Here is a 12,049-nt window from a genome sequence, read left to right as displayed (position 1 = left end):
TTGTAGAGGGTATTCGGGGGGAATGAACCAGAGGATGGAAGATCTCTGTCAGTTTCCCTGTGTTTCAAATAAATAAAATTAAATAGGTAAATGGTGACTAACACACTGGGAAGTGAAGTTACGTCTCAGGTAGCATCTCTATTGCTGATCAGTCTTACTCCTGTAAGTTCCTAACTTAAAATTAACTAAAACAATTTAATTTCTGATGCAGTGTTAGCAGGTAAAAGCTGCTGCCTGTCATGTTGACATCCTCTGTGGGCACCAACTCACATCCCGGTTGCTCTATTTCTCATCCAGCTCCCTGTTAACAGTCAGGGAAAGCAGTGGAAGATGGTCCATATAATGGGCCTCTTCCATTCAAGAGGAGCTCAGATGAAACTCCTGGCTCCTGGTTTCAGGCTGGCCCAGCCCTGGCCATAGTGGTGATCACCTGAAGTAAGCAAGCCTGGGGAGTGAACCAGTAATCGGAGTATACTGTCTCTCTCTCTTTAACTCTGACTTTGAAATAAATAATAAATCTTTAATGAATTAACCAATAAAAATGTGGGTGGTTGTGATGCTTCCAGAATTAAGATTAGAAACTGATACTGAGCTAAAGGCTGGAAATGCCGCCATTTTCCAAACTTGGAAACACCCTGGCGCTCGCTACACTGTTTTACTAGAGACTGTCCACCCTGCAGTGCACATTTATGCACTATCACAACACTATTCAAATATTTCTAAGTTCTAACATCACTAATTTAAGAACAAACCTTTAAGGCTCAGTTTTACTCCAATGTCCAATACATGTATTTCTAACTCATGCTTTAATAAGTTTTCAGGATTTAGATAACAATAACCACCATAGGACTCTCTTGGCATTTCAAATAACTTGCCAAGTATGTATTTACTGAAAATCAAGATTCAATTGAATTCGGTTAGATTGTCTCTGAGTCAGATTATTAGGGGTCAAATCTCAGTCCTGTACTTGCTAGACATGTGATTATGTATAAGATTCCTGTGTTTCCATTTTCTTAGCTTTTAAGCACTCTATCAAATAGACTGCTTCATATAGCAGCCTATCACACAGGAATGACACATCACTCACGTTCACATGATAATACGATAGTGTTTGGGTACACAGGAAGAGTTCAATAAATACTAGCCATCTACCCACATCTCTAATTCTTCCTCTCAGAACATCCTCTTATTGCATATTTTTCTATATAGGGTTTCCATTAGCCAGGGGCTTAAATGCTAATAATAAGTAGAGCAGGATTCTTGCCCACTGGTTTTCTGTTACACTTCGCAAAATCATAGAGCTAGTAGGAGTTCTTAAGGGGTCCTACCCTCCTTCCTGACATCATTCATGATTTCATGAACACAAGAGCATTGCACAGCTATCTCTCAAGCAGTGGAGAATGGCTTTGGGGACTTTGTGCTCCTTAGCACACAGAGACTGGCGAGAGAGCTACTTAAATTCCCTGCTCCATTTTTTCTGAACAAAGTGCTTTTAGCCAAGCAAGAGGCTGCCTGGTTCTTCATGAGCAAACCAATCAGATCAGACCCGCATGCCTCTAAGTGGAAGCTTTTTGGCAGTAGCTACAGGGTGCAATCTCTGTCAGAAGCATTATGTAAGCCTGGGTTTTGCATTTCCAGTGATAAAACACTTATGCAGTATTACAATTAATTAAGTCACATTGAAGTCTAATCAATAAAGACTCAAAAATATTGTCCACAAGAGATCTCTTTGCTCTTGCCATCACTGCAGTTTTTTCACTGTAAATTAATTTTCCTTCAGCTAAATAAATGATTTTACTACATTTCACTAGCAGGTAGTATAATCAGGGAATAAGGCTTTAAGAAAGAGGCTTCTTTTTAAAAAAAAAAACAAAATTATTTATTTTTATTGGAAAGGCAGATTTACAGAGGGACGGGAGAGACAAAAAGATCTTCTATCCACTGGTTCACTCCTCAAATGGTCCCAAGGACCAGAGCTGAGTTGATATGATGCCGGAAGCCACCTCTGGGTCTCCGAGGTGGGTGCAGGGTCCCAAAGACTTGCGTTATCCTCTGGTGCTTTCCCAGAGCAGGGAGCTTGGTTGGGAAGTGGAGCATTCAGTTCATAAACTGGCACTCACATGGGAAGCCAGCACTTGCAAGAGGAGGACTAACCAACTGAAACATTATGTCAGGCTCAAGAAACAGGCTTCTAAAAATATATATATTTTTTTTAACCGAATGACTTAGGTGCTTGAAAAATTAAACTTGCGGGCCTGGCACCGTGGCCTAGCGGCTAAAGTATGCGCCTTGAACGCACCAAGATCCCATATGGGAGTCGGTTCTAATCCCGGCAGCTCCACTTCCCATCCAGCTCCCTGCTTGTGGGAAAGCAGTTGAGGACGGCCCAAAGCTTTGGGACCCTGCAACCCGTGTGGGAGACCCGGAAGAGGTCCCAGGTTCCCGGCTTCGGATCGGCGAAGCACCAGACGTTGCGGCTCATGTGGAGAGTGAATCATCGGATGGAAGATCTTCCTCTCTGTATATCTGACTTTGTAATAAAAATAAATAAATCTTTAAAAAAAAATTAAACTTGCTGGCTTTCAATGGTGGGAGAGGAGTCAGAAGAAGTATGTGCTGACACATGAGTCAGACCATGTCTAATCGTCTGTGACAACGTAATCCTCCTACAAAGACTTTGGGATTCTGACAAGCTTAAATTAAAAAACATTAACCTGAACCAAATTCTTAAGATGTGGAAAGGCAGCTTTACAGTAGTTCAAATATCTTTTAAAAACTATCAGTTGTGGGCTGGAGCTGTGGCTCAACATGCTAATCCTCTATTTTCAAGAGCCAACATCCTATATGGGTGCCAGTTCATGTCCCGGTGGCTCCACGTCCCTTCCAGCTTCCTACACATGGCCTAGGAAACCAATGGAGGATGCCCAAGACTTTGGGACTCTGCACCCATATGGTAAGTCCAGAAGAAGCTCCTGGCTCCTGGCTTTGCATTGGCTCAGTTCTCTTCATTGTGGCCATTTGGGGAGTGAGCCAGAGGATGGAAGAGCTTTCTTGATTTCTCCTTCTCTCTAAATCTGCCTTTCTAGTAAAAATAAATAAATCTTAACAATCAGTTGAGTCTGGAGTTGTTTTTTTTTTTTAAATATTTTTTAAGATTTATTTTATTTTTATTACAAAGTCAGATATACAGAGAGGAGGAGAGACAAGAGGAAGTGGAGCTGCTGGGATTAGAACTGGCGACCACATGGGATCCTGGTGCATTCAAGGCGAGGACCTTAGCCACTAGGCCACGCCGCCGGGCCCATGGAGTTGTGATATAACAAGTTAAGCTGCAGTCTGTCTGCCTGTGATCCCAGCATCTCTTATTGCTGCACTGGTTGGAGTCAGTTGCTCCACTTTTGGTCCAGCTCCCTGCTAAATGTGCCTGGGAGGCAAGGGAAGATAATCCAAGAACTTCGACCCCTGCCATCAATGAGGGAGATCCAGATGGAGTTCCAGGTTTCTGGCTTCAGCCTGGCCCAATTCCAACCATCATAGCTAGTTAGGGAGTTTATCAGAGGACAGAAGATCTCTCTCTCTCTCTCTTTCTCTCTCTCTCTCTCTCTTTTATTCTGCCTTTCAAATAAAAACACATATTTTTCTTTTCCCTTAAACTTGGAACTGATCATCTATAATAACTCACACAACGAAAGGACATAAAACATGTCATGTTGAAAAAAATCATTCAGGGCCCAGCGCGACAGCATAGCATTAAAGTCCTTGCTTTTAACGCACCAAGATCCCATATGAGCGCCGGTTCTAATCCCGGTGACTGACTCCACTTCCCATCCAGCTTCCTGCTTGCGGCCTGGGAAAGCAGGAGGATGGCCCAAAGCTTTGGGACGTTGCACCCATGCGGCAGACCCAGAAGAGGCTCCTGGCTTCGGATTGGCACAGCTCTAGCCATTGTAGCCACTTGGGGAGTGAGCCATCAGATAGAAGAGCTTCCTCTCTGTCTCCTCTCCTCTCTATATATCTGCCTTTCCAATAAAAATAAATAAATCTTTAGAAAAAAAAAGAAAAGAAAAAATCATTCAATTAGTATCATCAGTTTAACACAAGAGTCTGAGATTCCATAGGTAAGTGATAATAACTGCTTTTCATTAAAATATGCACTATTTTCATCCTACTTGGTACTGTTAGGTTTTATGGAACATGTTGATGTACCAAATGCAATCTGACATAAAACACACATTTTGCTCTCAGAGGGCATATTTGTGGGGGCAAGAGGAGACATGCACATTATGATAAATCTAGGAGTATAAAGTCAATTCATCTTTAAATAGATCTTTTAAATTTACATCACCATCATTCTGGGCCCAGCGGCGTGGCCTAGCAGCTAAAGTCCTCGCCTTGAAAGCCCCAGGATCCCATATGGGTGCCGGTTCTAATCCCGGCAGCTCCACTTCCCATCCAGCTCTCTGCTTGTGGCCTGGGAAAGCAGTTGAGGACGGCCCAATGCATTGGGACCCTGCACCCGCGTGGGAGACCCGGAAGAGGTTCCAGGTTCCCGGCTTCGGATTGGCGTGCACCGGCCCGTTGCGGCTCACTTGGGGAGTGAATCATCGGACGGAAGATCTTCCTCTCTGTCTCTCCTCCTCTGTGTATATCTGGCTGTAATAAAAATGAATAAATCTTTAAAAAAAAATAAATTTACATCACCATCATTCTAACATCAAAACGTGTATCTTCAGCACATTACAGGATGCCCACAAAGGGAACTATGCATCAAACAAATAAGACCAGGCACAGAAATATCCCTTAATTGTAAAGACACGTCATTCCACACATTACTGTCAATAAAGAGAAGTCCAGAATTCTTGAGCCAACTGTACTCATTTGTGGAATATGGCCTCCTACACAACTGCAGACACTCTGAAATTCATCGTGGCTAGAGGAAGTTAGATAACAGACCTCCCGTCAACGGCCCCTCTTTTTCTCTCAGGCATTAATATGGAAAAACCATAGCAGCCCTGCAGTGGTTTCTAGATCTCTCTGATGGGGGAGGAAAAAAAAAAAAAAAAAAACTCAGTCTAGGTCTATGACAACAGCAAAATTTAAAAAATAAAGGATATTGTTCTTAAGAACTCCCCTGACCCACAATCTCTTCTTAATACAATCATAATAGATCAGGTAGGCTAGAAAGTAGCTGCTTCTTGTCTCTGCAGAATTAGGTTTATTCAGGTACAACCATGCCCAGACATAGGAAGCTGCAAGCCAAAAAAAAAAAAAAAAAAAAAAAAAGACTCAAAGACAGACTCTAGCTTTCTTTCACATGAAATTTCATGGTTCTTAAAGGATATCAAGGCTAAAAACTACCAAATAACGTTATGAATTCATTTTCTTTTCTGTCTTATCCTTTTAGCAGTGTCTCTGCATTCAGGCCTATGTCGTCACACAATGAGAGGCACATCTATATTCCTGAAGGCGCCAGCAATCACGCTACTCACCACTCAAACCGGAAACGGTCTGAGTTATCCCATCTTTTCTGTACTTAAAATCTTTGAAGCACTTTTCTTTCTATTTAGGGAATTTAAAAATTGGGATTAAAGAGTGGCCTAGAGCCTGGCGTGATGAATCAATGGTTAAATCCTCCACCTTGCAAATGCCAGGATCCCATACGGGCACCAATTCCTGTCTGCTTCACTTCCCATCCAGCTCCCTGCTTGTGGCCTAAGAAAGCAGTAAAGATGGCCCAATGCTTTGGGACCCTATGCTCACATGGGAGACCCAGAAGCTCCTGGCTCCTGGCTCCTGGCTTTGGACTGCCTCAGCTCTGACCACTGCAGTCATTTGGGGAGTGAACCAGCGATGACAGATCTTTCTGTGTCTCCTCTCTTTCTGCAAATCTGCCTTTCCAATTAAAAATAAAAGTAGCCTGCTCTGATTCTTTCTTTTTTTAAAAAAAGATTAATTTATTTATATTGTAAAGTTAGATATACAGACAGGAGGAGAGACAGAGAGAAAGACTTTCTGTCAGCTGGTTCACCACCCCCCAAGTGGCTGCAATGGCTGGAGCTGAGCTGATCCGAAGCCAGGAACCAGGAGATTCTTCCAGATCTCCCACGCAGATGCAGCTCCCCAAGGCTTTGGGCCGTCCTCATCTACTTTCCCAGACCAAAAGCAAGGAGCTGGATGGGAAACCGAGCCACCAAGATTAGAACCAGCGCCCATATGGGATCCTGGAGCATGCAAAGCGAGGACTTTTGCTGCTAGACTACCATGTCAGGCCCTGCTCTGATTCTTTAAGCTTTCATGTTAACATAAATATTAGTTCTGAGTATTTAAAAGGTTACATAATTTATCTGTAAGTACGGACAGAAAATGAGGTTGCCAGTACACAAAGGTATCTACTTGAGATCCACTATCAGAAGCCAATTTGAGAGAAGCTTGAGCAAGAGTCTTTCCCAAGGCTGTATAGAGGTGGAGGCAGAGGGTAGAGAAGATCCAAGCTGCTCACAGGAAACACTGCGGACACTGGAAAAGCAGAGGAAGTGGTTTGTTTATCTTCCCCCTCCACCCTTTTTGCGAAAGTTTGGAGTAGTAGAACAAATACTGATGTGAGTATTGACGTAGTCACTTATTAACTGTGTGGCTTTAGGCAAGTCGAGTTTCTCTAAATTTCAGCTTTCCACACTTCATTAGTAAAATGATAAAACAACATGTGCCACTGCCAATTATAGAGGATAGCTATGAAGCTCAAATTAAATCAAGCATAAGCTCAAAAGCCCTAAAGAAATGTAATTTCTGTAAGTGATTCTTTGAGTAAGAGTATGCTCTGGAGGGGCTTTCATAGTCGGCATTTTAACAAACGTAGGAAGTTATTCATTCATTTACTCAATATTTACTGAGTGCCTGATAAAACCCCAGGCACTGTGCTTAATACGCTGGGGAAACACAATGAACAAGAGCCAAAAGCTTAAGTATGGTCAAGTGGCCATGAGGTGTGCGAGAACAAGGAGAGAAATGTACAATGTCGGCAGCAGGGAGTACTATGATGAAATGGCAGAATTAAGGAAAGCAAATGATGCAGGTAGCCAGGGAAGGCTGTGTAAAGAGACACCTGACTGTTTGAGGGAACAGGACCGTTTATTTGGCAAGCGTGAGAACAAGCCAAGGATGCTTGTGCAATGGGAGCTCAGATCTGAGGTGAAGAGGAACAGGAAAGAGATCAAGGGTGGGAGGCAGCACAGCTGGGGCTTATAGGTCATACTAATCGCAACTTTAGGAAAGCCAGTGGGGTGCGGGTGGAGTAAGAAATAATCAATAGAGTCCTAACACAGATTTACCAAGTCCTACTGTGAGGCAGAAACTATGCTGAGTTACAGACTGCACAAAAGACACTTCACCTGCACTTCCTTCAGATAGTCCTGTATAGAAAACAGTTAAGGAAATCAACTTACAGTATAAAGTTTGGTAAGCATAAGACAAAACTCAGAGACCTGAAGAATGAGTAAAAATTTTCTAGATTCTTATTTCTATCCAATCTAATGTCTTATCCTGGATTCCGAATATAGGAATGGGTGGAGTGGGGTATGGGAAGATATATAGTCATTCTTGGTTGTAAGATAAAGTGTATTTTTTATTACAGTCATAGTAAAAGAAAGTTTCAAAGTTTGTACTTTAACCACATAAAGGAATACATGCTAGCTTGGAAGCAATGGTAAAACACTATGAAGCTTAAAGTTGAAAAATGCTGTGATCAGATTTTATGAGAAAGAGAACTTTTTCCATTTGTATCTATGTTGTGAAAGATGACTTTGTGCAGCAATGTGAACTGGAAGGGAACAGGACTGGAGCCAGGAATTCACATATTTGGCTACTGTTTAATCTAGGCAAAGGAGGATGATAAGAAAGCCAGTATGGTCAACAGATGTGGCTAAAGAAACAGAGCTGAATCTATGGGATTCAGCTCTGGCAATGATGACAAAGAAGGAATGAAGACTTGTTTCTGCCTTGTTCAGGTGGTGATGCCGACTGCGTTCCAAAGACAGGGAATGCGCAAACTAGAGCAAATCTGGGGAGAGATGAAGTTCAGTCTTTAAACTGTTTTCATTGATACAACTTTAAGCCATGAAATTAAATACAATAGGTAACAAACGGTAGCATAGAAAGACAAGGCCCAGAGGAGAGAGGCCTGGTCCAAATAATTAATTGAAGACTGATTATCATAGTGATCATGTTAGTTATGGCAGTAGGTGAAGAACAAATAATTTAAAGGATGATCAGAGAATAAGAAATCTGGCAGGTAATACTAAAAAGGTGCATCCAGAAGGCAAAGTGAAAACTGGGAATGTGGTGTTTCACAGAGAAAAATGTGTTTCAAAAAGAAAAGTGACTTAACAATAAGAGACCAGAATGAAGAAATGAGCCCAAGACTGATAAGATACTTCATCAAAAAATACAGAAGACACATAAGCACATGGAAAGATATTCATTATCGTAAGTCACTGAGAACTGCAAATTAAAATGAATTATGGGCCCAGTGCAGTTGCCTAATAGCTGACGTCCAGGATCCCTAATAGCACCAGGATCCCATATGGGTGCTCCACTTCCCATCCAGGTCCCTGCTTGTGGCCTGGGAAAGCAGTTAAGGTCGGCCCAAACCCTTGGGACCCTCCACCTGCATGGGAGATCTGGAACAAACTCCTGGCTCCTGGCTTCAGATTGCTCAGCTCTGGTCATTGCGGCCACTTGGGCAGAGTGAACCAGTGGAAGATCTTTTTCTCTGTCTCCTCTCTGTGAATCTGCCTTTCAATAAAAATAAATAAATCTTAAGAAAAAAAAAAGATAAAATGGGAGTTTCTTATGAAAGTAACCATATCCTAATCACCAGCAACTGTTGTCTTTGATATTTACCCAAATGAACTGAAAATGTATGTCTATGCAAAACCTGTATGAAGATGTTACAACAGCTTTATTCATAACTACCAAAATAAAGAAGCCACAAAGATTTCTATCAGTAAGTGAAACAATAAATAAACTATGGAATATTTAAACAATGAATATTATCCAGTCATGAAAAGAAAGGAAGGAATCTTTTATGCATATTACTAAGTGAAAAAAGCCAAAGCAACAAGGCTGCATATTGTATGTTTCCAACCGTCTGGCATCCTGGAAAAAGGCAAAACTACGGAGATGGTAAAAGGACCTGTGGTGGCCAGCAGTGTGGAGGCCGGGAGGCGTGAACAGACAGAGCACAGACAACATTCAGGACAGTAAAACTACTCTGCAGGATACTGTAATGCAAGATATGTGTTATTACATATGTCAAACCCCATAGGATGTATAGCACCAGGAATGAATCCTAATGCAAAGTACTGACTTGGAGTGATACCACTGTGCCAATGTAGGTGTGAGCATCCTATCTAAGCCCATTTCTGATGGGGATGTTGATAGTGGGGAAAGATTGTTGCAGTGGAATTGCCAAAGTGTTCAGTGAAATTCTGTACCTTCTGTGAACCTAAAACTGCTCTAAAATATAAAGTCTAGCTTTTAAAAGAACAGAATGCTCAAGTGCTTAACACTGCTGGACAGTTACTGTGATAAAGATGAGGGATCTAAGCATCCCTGGTGATTCCAGCCAGAGGAATCCACTGGCCACCTCTGCTTCCATTTATAGTAAAATTGCAAAGATTTACATCTGTTTCCTTCCGTTTTCCTTCCTCCACTTCTTTTCTGCTGTATCCACATGATTTAGGCTTTTGTTCTGGTCCCTCCACCGAAGCTCCTCTTTTCTAACTCCAACACTGTTCCTGAGGGCCTCTTGGGTGACAGTGCAGCAGCAGCTCCCACCGCTCCTCATTCCCTCCTCCTTCGAGCAGTTTCACCACTGTTTTTCCAGGGCAGCAAACTCTGGCTCACCTTCCTAACCATTCTTAAGATCCCTCTTCATCTTTTCAATCTCTAAATGTTGGTGTCTTCCAGAACTTAGTCCCTGGACCACTTTATTTCTTTAGAAGCACTGCCTAAAAAGTGATCTCACCAAATAACTTTAAATATTATCTGTGCACTGATGATTCCCATACGGATATCTCTTCCCGCCCGATTATCTCCAAATTTCAATTTTTTTTTTAAAGATTTATTTTATTTTCATTACAAATTCAGATATACTGAGAGAAGGAGAGATAGAGAGGAAGTGGAGCTGCCGGGATTAGAACCAGCGGCCATATGGGATCAAGGCGAGGACCTTAGCCACTAGGCCACGCTGCCAAGCCCGATTATCTCCAAATTTCAACTGCCTATATAGTGTCTCAATCTAGATGTCTCATGGGCATCACAAACCTAACATAGCTAAAACATCTCTCCAAAATGTCAGTGTTCTTCATTCATCCACATCTCATCAGCCATAAATCCATCCTTCCAGCTGCTGAGGCCAAAAATCCTAGAGTAATCCTTTATCAGTGACTCTAACAGTAGATACTGTCAGAGCCAGACCACCTGGTTTCAAATTCTAGTTCAGCCACTTAGTAGCTGTGTTATCTTGAAAAAACTGCTTGACCTCTCCGGCTTCGGTTTTATCACCTATACAATGGAGATGACAACAGTATGTATCTCCAGGGTTGAGACAATATCAATTAAATAAACTGACGTTTTTAGAGGCTTTGAGCAGCGTCCTGCCACAAAGCATGCAGCATCTCCCCCATCTGCTACTTCTCAGTGCTTTCACCCACACATCCTAGTCGGAACCAGTCAGCAAGCTCAGCTGGCTGGTTATAAAAGCCTTCTACTGACTGATCGTCTTCCTTCAGCCCCTGTGCCTTCAGAACACTGGCAAAACAGTAGGCACAATACTCTTTATTAAACAAAAGCCACTGAGAAATTCTTTCAGCTTCTTTGTGTGTGTGAAAATTTTAATAAGACTTGGGAAAAAAAAAAAACAAGAGTAAAATTATGTCACCCTTCTGCCCACATCCTCCAATCGTTTACTTTTCATTCAAAATAAGAGCAAATGTCATTCTTTTGAAAGATTTATTATTTTACTTCTTCGGAAAGCTAAGTTAGAGCGAAAGAGAGAGAGAGAGAGAGAGAATCTTGACCTGCCGGTTCACTTCCCAAATGGCCCCAAGAGCCAGTCTGGGCCAGCCTGAAGCCAGAGCCAGGCACTTCACTGCACGTGGCTGTAGGGTCCTAAGGACTTGGGTCATCCTCCACCATATCCCAGGTGCATGAGCAGCAAGCCAGTGGGTGTGGAGCCAGCGCTCATTGGGGATGCAGGTGTCACAGGCAGTGGGTAACCCATTACGCCAGAACACCAGCCTCATCATCTGAAGTGATTTTATACAGACTGGGGCTGAAATTTAAGTTCCCTCTTACCTCTCTGACCCCACTTCTCTTACGCCCATGATTCCTTCCCTTCTAGCACACAGGCCTTCTTCCACTTGCTTTCACCCTTTTTTCACTTAAAAAAAAAACCATAAGAACACTGGGTTGGCAATCAAGTCACTTCCCCCTACATATGTCTATACTTGCGGATCCTTTTGCTGGGACTCCACAGACTGCACAGCTCACTCTTACCTTCCTTGTTCTTCCTTGCTAAAATGTTACCTTCTCAAGGGAGGGGCTCTGTGCCTATTCCTTTTCAAATCACCTGCCAACCACTATCCTAAACTTCTCCTATTTATTTTTTTCACACTGCATTTATCATTATTCAATATACTAGTAAGTCAGATTCTAAGAATACTGAAATCCAGTCCAAGTTCTACCTATTCAATCTAAAATACAATTGTGGGCCTGAAACGGTAGCTAAAGTATTCGCCTTGAACACGCCGGGATCCCATATGGGCACCAGTTCTAATCCCGGTGGGCCTCCTTCCCTTCCAGCTCCCTGCTTGTGGCCTGGGAAAGCAGTCAAGGACTGCCCAAAGCCTTGGGAGCTTGCACTCACGTGGGAGGCCTGGAAGAAGCTCCTGGCTCCTGACTTTGGATTGGCTTAGCTCTAGCCATTACAGCTGCTTGGGGAGTGAATCATTGGACTTAAGATCTTCCTCTCTGTCTCTCCTCCTCTCTG

The 12,049-nt window shown here is 42.6% G+C and overlaps 1 protein-coding gene across 7 annotated transcripts in view; it reads right to left on the bottom strand.

Moving 5' to 3' along the window:
• SIK3 (SIK family kinase 3) overlaps nucleotides 1-12,049 on the bottom strand; it is a 223,977-nt gene that overhangs the window by 39,647 nt on the left and 172,281 nt on the right. The window lies entirely within an intron of this gene.

Source organism: Ochotona princeps, chromosome 4 (assembly GCF_030435755.1).
Source record: "Ochotona princeps isolate mOchPri1 chromosome 4, mOchPri1.hap1, whole genome shotgun sequence".
Classification (NCBI taxonomy): Eukaryota; Metazoa; Chordata; class Mammalia; order Lagomorpha; family Ochotonidae; genus Ochotona; species Ochotona princeps.
The sequence above is the reverse complement of the archived record's forward strand: the minus strand, read 5'-3'. Positions and strand labels throughout refer to the sequence as shown.